The following is a 12,960-nucleotide window of genomic DNA, read 5'->3' on the forward strand; positions in this document are numbered from 1 at the left end:
ATCTTAGTTGGTGCTTTCAGAATCACTAATCTTTCCTCTATTTTTCATATCATATCATTTCGAAAATGCTATATAAATAAAAGGTTATATGCTATGATCCATTTGGGATTGCTTTTCCTCGCAGCGTAATTTCCTACAGATTGGTCCAAGCTTTTGCTTGTGTTAACAGTTTAATTTCTATTGCTGAATGGTATTTCATGTCATAGGTGTACCACAATTTGTTAAAACTTCCCCAATTGAAGAACATCATTGCTGATCAAGTTTTTTGCTATTACAAATAAAGTTCTAAGTGAAAATCCATGTACAAGTTATTGTATAACTTTTCATTTCTTTGGAATAAATGGCCTTAGAGTGCAATTGCAGGGCTATATATTAGTTTCATGGTTAGTTTTTAAAGAAACTGAAAAATGTTTCCAAAGTGACAGTACCATTATACATTCCCACCACTAATGTATGAGTGATCCAGTTTCATGATATCCTCACCAGTGTTTAGTGTTGTCACTATTTTTAAGTATAGCTATTCTGATAGGTGCTTATTGATACTTCATTTTTTTTTTTGGTTCAGTTTGGGTTTTGATTTTTTGCTTGTTTATGAGGAATTAAGGGTTTGAAGCTGGAATGGCCCTCAATTGGGTAAATCACTTTGCCTATTTGATCCTCAATTTTTCCATCTGTAAGCATTATAAAAGGAAAGCAAAATATAGAACATTTCACAAATTTGTGTATCATCCTTGTGCAGAGGCCATGATAATCTTCTCTGTATCATTCCAATTTTACTATATATGCTGCTAAGGCAAGAAATCTCATTGTGATTTAAATTTGCATTTCCCTAATGGCTAATGATGTGGAATAACTTTTCATTTGTTTATATGAAATCTATATACTCTTAGGTGAAATATTGTTCTTCTCTTTTATTTAATTAATTAAAGTCATTAATTCCTCCTTAAGTAATTTGATAGAATTCTCCAATGAAAAGCAGCTGGGCCTAAGTATTTCTTTTTCAGGAGACTTTTAATTAAAAATTCAATTTCTTTAATGGTTACAAGACTATTCAAATGACAGTTTCATATTAGGTAAGTTTAGTTTATAGTTTTTGAGGAATTAGTCTCTTTCTTCTGAGTTGTCACATTTCTAAGTAAAAGGGTGTTCATGGCATTTCCTTATTCTTTTCAAGGCTGTCAGGTCTGGTGATATTTTCCATTTCCTTGCTGGTACTGGTAATTTGCATCTTCTCTCATTTCTGTCACACTAGCTAGAGGCTTATCAATTGTACTGATTTTTCAAAGAAATGTTTTGTTTAATTTATTTTCTCTATTGTTTTTCTGTTTACATTTTATTGATTTCTGCTTTTATATTTATTTTATTCTCTTTGCTTTGAATTTATCTTGCTCTTCCATTTCCAGTTTCTTGGGTAAGATGTTTAATTTGAGATATATCCTCTTTTATGATATAAATATTTAGTGTTACAAACTTACCTCTCAGCACCACTTTAGCTACATCCCACTTATTCTTATATGTAATATTTTCATTTTCGTTCAGTTCTATGTATTATTTCATTACTTTAAGGCTTCTTTGGCTCATGAATTTTAAAAAGTGTATTGTTAACTTTCCTAGTGTGTAAGATATTCTCTTGCTATCTTTGTTATTAATTTTAATTTAATTTTAAGAACATACATTTTATTATTTAAGTTCTTCTAAATTTGTTGAGATTTGTGTTATGGCCCAGGATATGACATATCTGGGTAAATATCTCATGGACACTTGAAAAACAAACATGTGTTCTGATGTTTTGAGGTGGATGTTCAAAAAAATAGTGTATTAGATACTGTTGGCTAATGTTGTTCAGCTCTTGTTGATTTTCTGTCTAATAGTCATATCAGACTGAGAGGGAGATGTTTAAGTCCTCAACTACAATTACAGATTTGTTAATTTTCCTTTCAGCTTTTATTCATATTTGGTCAATGTCTTTTGAGGCTCTGGTTTTTGGTACTACTGTAGGATTATTAGGTCTTCTTGGTGGATTGGTCTTTTATCATTATGCAATGTCTTTTTTGTTCTCTAGTCATTTTCTTTCTCTGAAGTCCACTTTATCTGATATTAATATCCCCACTCCTCCTTTTTTAAGTTAATTTTTGTATGGCATGTCTCTTTTCATCCTTTTACTTTTAACCTAATTATGCTTATCAATTTATTTTTTTTTATGTAACACATAGTTAGATTGCATTTTTCTCTCCATCCTTCAAATTTCTGCCTTTTGATTTTTGTATTTAGATCATTTACATTTATAGTAATTATTCATATGTCAGTGCATATGATGTGGTCATTTATTATTTGTTTGCTGTTTATTTTCTCTCTCATTTCATTTTTCTGTTTTCTTATACCTTCCTGTGGATAACTGAAATATTTTTTAAAATTCCATCTTGATTTATTTATAGTGTTTTTGAGTATGCCCATTTGCATAGCTTTTTTTAGTGTTTGTTCTGGGTATTTAATATGCATATGTGTCTTTTCATAGTTTTATCAATATTTTCCCTCTTCAGCAAACTTCCATTTAGGTCCTTTTATTTTCCTTACTTTTATACATCATTTTATTGAATATTAGATAGTACTTCAATTTTTGTTTCAATCATCAAATGTGATTCATAAAAATCAAGAAAATACAATCAATTGTATAGACCCATTTATCTGCTCTTCTTCTGTTCTTTCTTCCTCTTGATGCTCAGAAATTCCTGCTTTTATAATTTTCCTTCTGTTTAATGAACTTCCTGTGAAGCAATTTTTGAGGGTAGATCTGTTAGCAAAAATTTTTTTTTTTTTTACTTTTCCTTTAGCTGAGAAACTATTTCTCTTCATCCTAATGTATAGTTTAAACAGGTATAGAATTCACAGTTGACAATCCTTTCCTTTCAGCACGTGAAAATGATGTACCACTTAGTCCTGACCTCCATGGTTTAGGCAAAAAAATCTACCATTATTTGTGTTGATCTTCCACTCTAGATAATATACCATTTCCCTCTGACTGCTTTCAAGGCTTTTTCTTTGTCTTTAGATATTACAAGTTTAATTTTAATGTGCTGTGACATGAATTATTCTAGGGTTAATCCTTCTTGGTTTCACTCAGCTTCTTGAATTTGTAGGTTTATATCTTTCACCAAAATTGAGACATTTCTGCCATTATTTCTTTAAATGATCTTTCAGTCCCAATCTCCTGTTTCCCTAAGATTCCAATGACATAAACAATGAATCTTTTGTTATTTCCCCTTATATACCTAAGGGTCTTTTTCTCCTTCTCTCTTTCTGTGATTTCTTTCTTTCCTCTGTTCTATTCTCTCCCTTTGTAGGCAAAGTCGATTGACTGTCTTCAAGGTCACTGATTCTTCTCTGTCATCTCTTACTCTACTTTGATCCTATAAAGCAAGTTTTTATTTGCATTGTTGAATCTTTCAATTATGTTATTTAAATTTGTTTTTATCACTTCTAGTTCTTTGCTGAGATTTTCTGTTTTTTCTTTTGCTTCAAGTAATATTTATAATGGCTTCTAGAAGAATTTTTAATACGATTGCATTAAAATCCCTTTCATACAATTCCAACAACTGATTATTGGCACCATTTGATTATCTTTTCTGATTTAAGTCACAATGTTCTTGGTTTTTGTGGTAGTGAATTATTTTCTATTGTATCCTGAACATTTTGGATATAACGTTAGGGGATTCCAGGTCCTATTTAAAATGTTTTATTATAGTTTGCAGTCATCTTGTTCAGGTTTAGTATGCAGTTCCATGCTACTTTTGCTGACTGTGATTCCAAAGGTAGTTTAATTCTCAGAGATTTTATCTTGCTATTTTGGTCTGCTTAGTTTATTTGGTAGGGCTGAGACATCCTGCTGTTCTTGCCCAATGTGGCAATAGGAGTTTCCTCTTGTTGGGTCACCTGGTACATCTAGTTGGGAAAAGGGTGTCTCTGTCCTCAAAGGACAAAAAAAAAAAAAATCTCATCCCAAATTAGGCAGCTTGTTGTGTCAGAATGCCTGGCCACTTGGTGTCTCTGAATATGGGAAGGTGGTCTCCATCTCAGGGCACAGGATAGCTCTTACTCTGGTTGTTCATTCCTAGCATGGTACCATATCAATTCCCCTTGACAGTGATGTTGGGCTTACTTGGTTTTGTTGGCAGGATTATTGTTTGAGACAAGAAGAATGAGCCTCCCTGAACCACTTTGTGTTGCTAGTTTGGACTTTGAGAAATGCTGGCCTCTGTTATTTTTTTCTGTTGGGTGGAGGGTAGTAAGATGCCCAGTCATTGCCTTATCTTGTTTCTCCACTTCTGAAGTTTCTAATCAAGTTGCTCTCTCCCATTTTTACAGTTATCCTTTGGTTTCCTTTTGAATTTTTTCCAGGGTTTATAAGATGTACTTAGCAGGACAAAATGAGTATACAAAAATCATGTTTCTTTAAAGAGATCATTTCGGTACCAGTGTAGAGGTGAGTGGATTGCCAGTGAAACTAAGGAACCAATAAATAACTATTGCAACAGTCATGGGTTACGATGTGGTGAGAAGTTCCACTGCAGATGGAAAGGATATAACACTGTAAGAGAAACTTTAATGTTTAAATAAAGTGGTACCTAATAGCCTAATGCTTCTGATATATATCTGGAATATTTTTGGAAAAGAAAAGCAAAATCCTTCCCCTTTAACTTTAAAATAATAATAGTAATATAATGATGAGGACGATGTAATAAAATTATTAATAATTAAGATGTTACTTTGTGATCAACATTGTGCTAATGTCTCAAATGAACATTGTCATTTAATCTTCTAATAGTAATAATTGTCCCAGCTGGTTATTTTTAGTAACAACATTTTAAAATTTAGTCTGCTGTGGTTTACAGAAGTTAAGAAACTTGCCTGAGTTCATCCAACTGGTAAATAATGAGGCTGTGACTTGAACTCAATTGCTACACTGTGTGGTTAGCTGTCTCTGTGTTAAATCAACACATAATTTATTAAATCTAATTTGTTTATGAGTTGAGTCTCAATTTTTAAAAGCAGAAGTGTTTGCTTACTAATATTTTGATATGTGCCGTTAAGGATCAAATATATTTAGCTGTTTAGGGGTATCTGGGTGGCTCAGCTGGTTAAGCATTTGCCTTTGGCTCAGGTCATGATCTCAGGACTCTGGGATTGAGCCATGTTGGGCTCCCTGCTCAGCAGGGAGTCTGCTTGTTCCTTTCCCTATGCTGCTCCACCTGCTTGGGCTCCCTCTCTCTCAAATAAATAAATCAAATATTAAAATAAATAAACTGTTTAAATCTGTAGTCACTGAAACAAGACTTTTTTCTCTCATAATCTAAAACAAGAACATACCTTTCATAAGAAACAACAAATCTGACCATATTTTTACTATAACTCTTGTTACTGAATCTTGCATAACTAATAAGTGTATTACTGCCATAAGTAAAAGGTTTTTGCATCCATGAAGAAGTTATATTTAACACCAATTTGCCGCCATCCTTGCCTCTGCCCACAAACTAAGGAGGGCCAGGAGGGGAAAAAAGCACAGTAGTATAATCATTGAATAAAATAGTGTTACATTTAGCAGTTACTACTGTTCCCTCTTTTTCAATATTCTTCAGGCAAAACAGGCTTACAGATGTAAAGAAATGGCACAAAAAATTTCATTCTTTAAAATTTGGCAAAAACTAGCTCTTCTTGGTTTATGGTATAGCTTGAATTAGTCATTAAATTGTTTTGTTAGATGTAATACATTTCTTACAGTGGTTAATGATGACTAATGATGTCTTAAAATGAGACTCTGAAATTTCAATTCCATTTGCATTTTTCTGAAAAAAATGTTTTTGGAATGTTAATAGTATGTTCCATCATTAGGTCTCAAAATCTTTTCCAATTATTTTCATAGGGGAGGGGATGGATAAAGAATCCTCAAGCAATCTGTCATAACACAACCAAAGAGAAACTGCTATATTTTTGGTTAGGTGAATTTTTATTAATGTCTCCAAAGTGTTAATTTTTCTAGTTATAAAATGAAGCAAGTATTAGTTACTCTACTAATTTTATTTTAAAATTCCTCAAAGGAATGTTTGGAAGATATTACCAAAAAAAAAAAAAAGTGGTCAGATTAAGCTCTTTTCTATAATTACATCTACAAGGGATCATTTGGTGATTATTAATTTAAACATATTAAGATATTTACATTGTTATATTTATGTAAATAAAGTTATTTTGGGTATGGTTTAAAATTTAGTCTTATTAAGAATTATTTCATGTATTTTAAGTAATTTAAAACATATAAGTAGTCTACATTTATAAGAATTAACTGGATTTAAAAGTTGAATTTAAAAATTAAACAAATTTGTTGTCAAGAGTTTGAAAGATTTGTTCAAGGTTAATAGTGCAAGTAGAACTGCACTTAATCATATGTTAATTAAATAAAAAAATATGATCAATGGCAGTAACACTTTCCTTCAAGCATTTTTCTTTAATCACCAGAGTACCTATTACTCCACCATGTACTAATTTATGAGTATTTTTAGTGTTTTTGGAAGAGTAATATCATTTGTGAGGATTTTTCCGTTCAGTAAATCAGATAGATGTTTGAGATTCTGAGAATCAAACACCTGAATAATTTTTAAGGCAGTTACTTGTCATCAGCCTGAACCACATATTTATTGAGCACTCATGAGGTGCCAAGCATTGTAAGCACTCAAGGATACAGATAAGAAACTTGTCTTGAGTCTCACAATTGACAAGCACCGGGCAGAAAGCAATCTTCAGTTTACTGGGCTCCAAACCCATATTCTAATTATCCACCATGCCTAGGTATCTTTCTGAATATTTTCCCTCAAATATATATACCTGGTAATCCATATAAACATGTAAGTAAACATACTTATGATGTAACTTTCACTTGGAGGAGGCAGAGGATTTTTATCCACAATTTTCATTTGAGGATTTGGATTTTCAATGCTTGTCACACATATGAATACTACTGCATCTTTAGTGGCATGAAATTTGCAGTTAGACAAAATATTTATTTATTAGTATTCCATATTCATAATTTAATAAGAAATGTGTATAATTTAGGGACTAAAATGATATTCTTGTGTGCTCACTGTTTAATATTAAAATATATATTTTAAAGATATTAGTGATGATGAAATCAATAGTGAAAAGATTTATAACTGTATATGGCAGGCAAAAATGGGTAAGATTTTGAACCAAAAATTAAATAAAATATATATACTGTAGAAAACTTTAATTTTATTTTAAAAATCAGATGTCTAACTTCCAGTTACCTAGTTTTCTGGCTCCAGATTGACAAGAACCAAGATGCATACAAAAAGGGACCTGGGGCTCCCAATCAGGATGGACTGCTCACACTGACCTAAAGGTCAGCCAATACAAACTCCATCTATTTTTCAGTTTTGTCTGTCCTTTCCTGACTTTTTTGATGCCCTCTTGTTTCAGCATGATTGTTACATATATTCTATAAACTTTTTTTAAAAGACACAACATGAGGATAGGAAATATATGTTGTTCTTTTTGTGAATATTTATCTCTTAATGTTTTACTCAGTGGGAATGGTATCATATCTTCATTACATGTTAAATGTACCAAGATTGTGATTGAAAAATTATAAATCAACCTGAAACTCTTTCATCATCCTTATTTTGTGAACATTTAAAAAAAAAAATCTGTGATTCCATAAGTATAGAGCCTAGAATGCTTACATGTTCTAAACTCACTAGAATTCCTACCCTTACCTGATGTGTTTTAAAATTAGGAACTTGTTCTCTACATGAGAGGAATAATGAAGATGTAAGTTCTGTTTGTGTCTTTTTAAATAACAAATTTTGAATAATTGTGGCTCAGGCATTTGGTATCATAATAGGAAGGCAAATCAAAAAGTCACATAGAAGGTTTTCTTTTTAAATTGTTTCATGACATATTGAAGCAATAATTTTTGTGAGCAAATCATGCCATATTGGAATCAGATAACCAGTTATGCCTTTCAAATTTTGTTTTACTAAATACTAGGTTTTTTTTCTTTTTTTCTTTTCTTCTCTTTAAGAGAGAGAGGGAACAAGAGCACAAGCAGGGAGTAGGTGCAGTGGGAGAGAGCAAACCCCATGCTCAGCACAGAACTGAATGGGGGTTCCATCCCACGATGTTGAGATCATGACCTGAGCCAAAATCAAGTTAGATGCTTAACCAACTGAGCCATGGAGGTGCCCCAATATTGGTTTTTCTTAAACACATTTTTATTCTGGCATGTCTGTTGTTCAGAACCCTAAATGCCTTTCTCCCTTAGGAGAGAGCGTTGAGTCACATTTAGTGACTAAATCTTTACACTCAGGGTCCTTCATTTCCAAGTCTATCCATTTTCCCAATGGATACTCCAGTGTTGACTGCATGTCCATTCTGGTCAAGCTGGTCTCCTTATACTCACCACTACTCTGCAAACATAATTGGACTGTGGACAATTCTTTGATCTTTTGTCCATAGTCTCTCCCTTCTCTTTCTGTACCTAAGTGGGTTTTTGTACTTTCAAATTGTCATTTTATTTTGCACTCATCTCTGTGCTTGTACCACGACCCTACTGGCAGTCTATTTGAACTGTGCTTATTTTCCCATTACTTTCTCTCTCCTCTCAATAAGTCATGAGGTTTTTAATATGGTGTCTATAAATGCAGAAACATTCAGTTCTATGTATTTTATTCTATTTCACTTAAGTAAAACTATTACCTTAGGAATAAAATATTAAGAGCTCCTATGGTACTGTTTCCAATTGTCACAGTAATTATGATAACACTGTCTCTCCAACTAGATTGGAAGACTGCAATGGGTAAACAATACCATTTTAAATAAAAAATGCTTAGGTAATAGGGATAAACACAGAACAAGTCTGTATCTGCTTTAGGTTCCATTATGATTCAGTGCTTTATTATCCATGTGAACTTGCACAAAGTATGTAGGGGGTGGGAGTTTATCAGTTGATAATAAAGAATATTGCTAGCCTAGAGGGAAAAAGGAAATAGCCTGTATAAAGTTACAAGGATACAGATGGGTTTTGTGCTTTGTATAGGTAATAATTCCTTAGGAATAAAGATGTGAGTATGTATGCATGTGTATGTATGTATGATGTTTTCTTTGGTCTGTGGCACAAGTAACAATATAGCTTGCTCTACAACATGTGTTTGATGAACCAGTATCATCATTATCACTTGGGAGTTTGTCAGAAATGATAAAACTTCAGCCATACTCCAGACATAATTGAATCAGAATTCTCATTTTTGATAACATTCCCCAATCTGGTGATGCTTAAGCACATTAATATTTGAAAACCTTTCATCTATAATGTGTAGTATAGGTCATGTTGTTAACGCTGCAGATAAGGCTGGATGTGTGACTGGAACAAAATATAAAGGCATATTTGCTCTACTAAGCAATTGATGAAGCTAGGGACCCAGAAAAAAGCATACACAATTTGACATAAAATTTCAGAGAATTCCAAAGACCTCCAAGAGCCCAGAAATGAAGTGCAACTGTTAGTGTCATGTAGGGAAGTGTCAAGATCAGATCTGTGTTATGGAAAAAGAAACAGCAGTGGTTTGAAGGAAGGCAAAATAGAGGCAGACAAAAGTTGGAGGCAATCTCTAGGATCCAGATTAGAGAAGTATAATTTCTCAACATATTAATTACCTTCAGTATGCAAGATCCATGGAAAGAACGCTCGGAGTTTAGACTAATTCTAAATACTTAAATTGATGACTGAGGACCAGAAGGATCTGGGTAGCTGCAAAGCAGACATCTACATACTTAGTCAAACCCTGTTTTCTGCTCCACAATTGATAGAATACTTTCTCCCGACTCATCAAAAATCATCATGGTTTTTTGCCCTGCTCCAGAGATTTGTAGCTTCACCTGGCATCAAACCCTCTGCAACTATAACATCACAGTCACCCACTCCACTGACAAGCTGTTCCTTCCCGCCCTTTCCCGCCAGCCCTATGCCTGACTCTGTGTTCCAACTCCCTTTCGCCCTTGAAGGCTGAAAAATTGTCATTCCTACTGACAAGGCAGGGGGCTCTGCTTACTCTTCTGAAGGATGAAATCACATGGTTTTCTTTGTTTTTCTCCAAAAAAGGTTTTGGAGAAAACTTTTCCTTTTCCTTCTGAAATTTTTATAGACAACCTCTTTCTATCCCTCCCTATGTAGGTAACCAGTCTGTTTAAAAAGAAAAGGAAATAAAAAAATAAAAATATAAAGTAACTCCTGAAAGTGATATTTGAAGCCAAATCTTGTCATTACGGCCACTGTCTCTTCAGGCAATTTTGCTGCTTGTACTGGCTGCGGTTGTGGCTTCTCTCTCTTCCATCTTGACTTTCCCTTTTCTTTAAAATCCAGATTGAGAAATGGTTTTCAGTGCCCACACCACATTCTTGGGTGCTTGATCTGTGCCAGTGTCTTTCTTAAATACTTTAAGTGAATTCACTCATGTGGCCCTGACAATAATTCTGACAGGCATAATTACTATCTCCATTGTGTAGAGGAACAACTAAAACACAGAGAGGCTTGGTAACTTTATGACAGCATACAAATTTTTAAAATGTGGGAGGCAAGATCTCCATGAAAGCAACATGATTCTAGAGCCCAAGTTTTAGCCCTCACACGACTGTCTCTCAGTAGACACACTTAGTGCTGCTCGGATTACCTTACTTCGTTCTGCTCCCCTGCCTCGACTGCTCCTCCTCCTAGACTTCCTCATTGTCTTAATGACACCGCTGTCACCTAGTTATCCAAACCAAAAGGCCCAGAGTCATTTTCAACTCTCCTTCCCAACCCCTCTCATCTTTACCCATATTTACTTGTTGTCTTTAGTGACATTATTACAATTTATTTTAATATGCTAATCTTTTAACATAAGAACTATCATACAGAGCAAAGAAAATAAGTGGAAAGTTTTAGAGTAGGTTTTAATTTTCTATCTTCTTTAAAAAGTTGCTTAATATAAATAGTGAATGAAAAATCCGAGAATAAAGCCTCAGCTCACTAGATATTCCACACGAGTGGTATAAGATAGAACAAATGATGGCCACATACTATTCCCTGGAGTCTTCTTAATAGTAATAAAATATCTCCCGGGGATCCCTGGGTGGCTTAGCGGTTTAGCACTGCCTTCAGCCCAGGGTGTGATCCTGGAGTCCTGGGATCGAGTTCCACATCGGGCTCCCTGCAAGGAGCCTGCTTCTCCCTCTGCCTGGGTCTTTGCCTCTCTCTCTCTGTATCTATCATGAATAAATAAATAAAATCTTAAAAAAATATATTTCCCAAGGATTTGGCTACTTTGAGTGGCAATACTTTCAAGATTGCAAGGTAAAGCAATCAAACTCATTTTATTCCTTAGGAATTTATGATGCAGGACAACGTCAAGCACTGAAGATTCATTTTATTTAAAAGAATCAGCAAGTTTCAATAGGTCTTAACATTACAGAATGTACTAAATCAAAGACCATGCTTCTCCTTGGAGTCATAGTTTGCTAAACTGCAATGCAGTAGCTGAAAAGCATCTGCAAATAAGAACAGTGTTGTGAATCTTATTTAAAGTTTTAAGTCAGTTTTGCCATGATACATTGTTCACCATCTGTCAGGTTGTTGGCATACAAAAGGTCTCTAGGGAGTAAAGAAGATTTGGCTGGAAACAGTCTCTTCCAATTTTCTCTTCAAATAATGACTTGGGTCAAAATCATTCTTACTAGGTCACTGCTAAATAATATTTCTGATATGTCTGACATGTTATCTGCATTACATCAAACCAAATTTTGATATCACTTTTTAACACTTCCGCTATGTGTAATACAATGGCTTTCTCTCAGTAAGCATTCAGCTGTGGCAATTAATGATGCCCAGGACCCATTTACCATTTTAGTCTGCTTTAAATTTTCCATGATTACAATTTTTTCTCTAGACCTTGACACTGCTCCACAATTTACTAGTGTGATCCGTGACTTAGTCTCCTTATCAGTAAAATGGCAATATGATAGTATGTACATTGCAGGCTTATTATGAAGGCAAAATGAATTAGTAAGTGTAGGGGCTTATAATAGTTTTAGCATTAAAGTATAAAGTTAAAAATAAACTTATTTCTCTGAGCAGGACAGGAATGCTAACCAAGGGGAATTATTTAAGTCTTTCTATACTTTCATCCACACACTACAGGAAAACGTGTATGTTAAACTACCAGCATAGCTTAATATGTTAATGTCCTTATGTGAGTCTCTTGATAGCTTCGCTATGTGTGCAATTCTTCTGATACATTTTTCCTGTATTTATAGTTTGTTTCTTCTCCCTTCATATATTGTTTTATATTTGTTCACATCATACTTCTGCCTCTAGGATATGCATTAAAGGCATACAGGTTTTCATTCTTTAAAGCAATTAACTCCAAAAAAATGTTGTAGTATAAAAAAGTAATAAGTAACCACTTAAATATTTACAGATATAGATATCAAACATGACCAGCTTTTGGCAGATCATCTACCCCTCTATCCTCTGTTCCCAAACAGGAGAAATAATTAGCCTTTCCTCTAATTCCATGTTCTTTCCCTCAGTGGTAGAGTGTTCTAGATTGTGTCAGTCCAGCTTGCTACTCTAATCTCTACCTGGAACAGAATCAATTCTTACTGAAGCCCAGAGAGATGACATCACAGGAATAAATTGTATTAGTCTAACATAATTGTTCTCCATGTAATCTTTTTATTTATGGGGAGGGGAGATAGCTGTCATTAGTGCACTAACCTGTTTCCCTCCCTCTACCCTATGTAAAGAGCAGTATACTGATGCATTGCATTAGTGATAGCTATCATATGCCTTACCCCAAATTATATAGCTCTTAAATCACCCTCCTTTTCTCTTTGAAGGGGCTTTATTAAATGAAAATA

At 33.9% G+C, this 12,960-nt stretch overlaps 1 non-coding gene across 1 annotated transcript; it reads right to left on the bottom strand.

The window, feature by feature from the left end:
* Nucleotides 1-694: 694 nt before the first annotated feature.
* Nucleotides 695-797, bottom strand: LOC121474759. Its single transcript, XR_005983515.1, has one exon. It is a non-coding gene; the product is annotated as a U6 spliceosomal RNA (small nuclear RNA).
* Between the last annotated feature and the right edge of the window lie 12,163 nt (nt 798-12,960).

The sequence above is a fragment of the Vulpes lagopus genome, chromosome 1 (genome assembly GCF_018345385.1).
Source record: "Vulpes lagopus strain Blue_001 chromosome 1, ASM1834538v1, whole genome shotgun sequence".
Lineage (NCBI taxonomy): Eukaryota > Metazoa > Chordata > Mammalia > Carnivora > Canidae > Vulpes > Vulpes lagopus.